Raw genomic sequence first — 2887 nt, forward strand, 5'->3', positions numbered from 1 at the left:
TTCCAAGACAAGAATACAATTTAAAAAGAGAACTATAGAACAATAATCTTGATGAAAATAAGTGCAAGAATTCTCAACAAAATATTAGCAAATAGAGTGCAGCAACAAATCAAAAAGAGAAAAAAAATCCACCCATCTAGACCAAGTTGGGATTATCCTAAAAATGTAGGTGTATTTCAACACATATGATCAACAAATGTGATACATCACATCAACAGAATGAAGAGTAAAATTAAATGATGATCTCAGCATATACAGAAAAAGCATTCAATAAAATACAACACTGCGTCATTAAAAAATCTTAAATTATGTACAGAAGGAACATATATAAACACAATAAAAGTTATATATGACAAATATGCAGGCAACGTAATATTAAATGGGAAAAGCTAGAATTACTTCCACTAATAACTGGGACCAGACAAGGGTGTCCACTCTTATTAAATATCATTGTAAAGGTGTTAGCAAGTGTCATTATTCAAGAGAAAAATAAAAGGCATACAAATCAGAAAGGAGAATGTAAATTATCTTTGTTTGCAGTTGACATGATTCTATATACATTGGAACATATATTCACCAAGAGACTGTTAGAACTGATTAGAGAATTCAGCAAAGTTGCAGGATAAGCAATCAACACACAAACATCAAGAGCACTTTTATACACCATATATAATACAATATACACCAGATATAATACAAAATATGAGAAAGAATTTATAGGAGCAATCCCACTCACAATAGCTACAAAAATTAAATGCTGTAGGATAAATTTAACCAAGGATGTGAACACCTCTATAATGAAAATTACACTTAATGAAAGAAACAGAAGGCTCACAAAAAACAGGAAAACCTTCATGTTAATGGATTGTGAGAATTAATATCGAAAAGTCCACATAACTGAAAAAAATTTACCAGCATTAAATACCAATAATACTCTTCACAGAATTAGAAAAAAGAATCCTAAAATTCATATGGAAACACAATAGACCCTGGATATCCAAAATAACTTTGAACAATAAAAAGCCAGAGACTTAACGATGTGGTACTGGCATAAAGGTAGAAACATAGGCCAATGGAACACAATAGAAACCACAGAAAGAGATCCACGAATCTCCTTTTTTTTGACAGGCAGAGTGGATAGTGAGAGAGAGAGACAGAGAGAAAGGTCTTCCTTTTTTGCTGTTGGTTCACCCTCCAATGGCCGCTGCAGCCGGCGCGCTGTGGCTGGCGCACCACGCTGATCCGATGGCAGGAGCCAGGTGATTCCCCTGGTCTCCCATGAGGGTGCAGGGCCCAAAGACTTGGGCCATCCTCCACTGCACTCCCAGGCCATAGCAGAGAGCTGGCCTGGAAGAGGGGTAACCGGGACAGAATCCAGTGCCCTGACTGGGACTAGAACTTGGTGTGCCGGCGCCGCAAGGTGGAGGATTAGCCTATTGAGCTGCGGCGCCGGCTACGAATCTCCTAATAATTTAATTTTGACAAATGTGCTAAAAACTTTTCCTGGAGAAAAAACTTTTTCTTCAATATGTGTTGTTGGGAAAGCTGTTTTCACATGCAGAAGTTTGAAACAAGACCTCTTCCTTCTACAAAAAGTAACTTAAATGGATCAAAGTATATAAATTTAAGACCTGAACTATAAAACTAAGAGAGGAAAACAGGGGAAACACTTGAAGACATTGGTATAGGCACTTACTTTTTGAATATGAGCCCAAAAGCAAGACAATAAAAGGGAAAGTAGGTAAATGAAATATCAAACTAAGGTGCTTGTGGAGCTGGTGCTGTGGCACAGTGGGTTAAGTCGCCATCTGCAACACCAATTATCCCATATGGGTGTCTTTTCCAGTCCCTCCTACTCCATTTACAGACAAGGTCACTTCCTGGGAAAGCAGCAGAAATGGCCCAAGGCTTTGGGTCTCTGCTCCCAGTGGAAGACCCAGAAGCAGCTCCTTGCTTTGACCTGGCTGGGCCCCAGACACTGCAGCCAAGTGGGGAGTGAACCAGTTGATGTAAGGCCTCTCTCTCTCTCTCTCTCGCTCTCGCTCTCCTTCTCGCTCTCTCTCCCTCTTCCCACCCTCTGTAATTTTGCCTTGCACATAAATAAAATAGATCTTTAAAAGAAAGAAAATACTAAGATCCTCTGCACAGCTAAGGAAACAATCTCAACAAAGTGAAACAAAACCCAACAAAATTAAAGAAAGTATTTGCAAATTACGCATCTGATAAAATATTAAATACCCGCACTCCTATGTTTATTGCAGCCAAATTCACAACAGTAGAGGTGTGGAATCAACTTACATGTCCATAAATGGATGATTGGATAAAGAAAATGTATACACACACACACACGCACACACACACAGAGGAATATCACTCAGAGTCATAATACGGAATGAAATCCTGATTTTTTACCAAAATGGATGGAACTGGAGATTATTACATTAAGTGAAGTAAGTGTGACACAGAAAGAAAAATTCCATCTGTTTTTCTCATATGAGAAAATTTATATAGATGTAATACAAAATATGAAAATGTGTGGGTGTCACATTATTTGATATATAGATATATTTAAATGTTTTTCCTGAATTATATCCTTTACATAATACTCATTTCCTTTCCTACTTTACTGCATTTGTCCTGAATCCTACTTCATGTGGTATCAAATATCTCTTTTCAATAAAAATAGTATATGTGTATATATAATATTTATATATGTTCTGAATATGGAAAAATTTAAAAATTGTTGAATGTATGTGTGGTTATTGAACTTTATCCTTTTCCTTATTGTTTACAGCTTTTAAAAATAATAAAAAGGTGAAAACATTTTTAGCAGCCCCATTAAAAAAGTAAAAAAAGGACATCTTACCAGATAGGTATCTACCATTAT

This window comes from Oryctolagus cuniculus, chromosome 5, assembly GCF_964237555.1.
Source record: "Oryctolagus cuniculus chromosome 5, mOryCun1.1, whole genome shotgun sequence".
NCBI lineage: Eukaryota > Metazoa > Chordata > Mammalia > Lagomorpha > Leporidae > Oryctolagus > Oryctolagus cuniculus.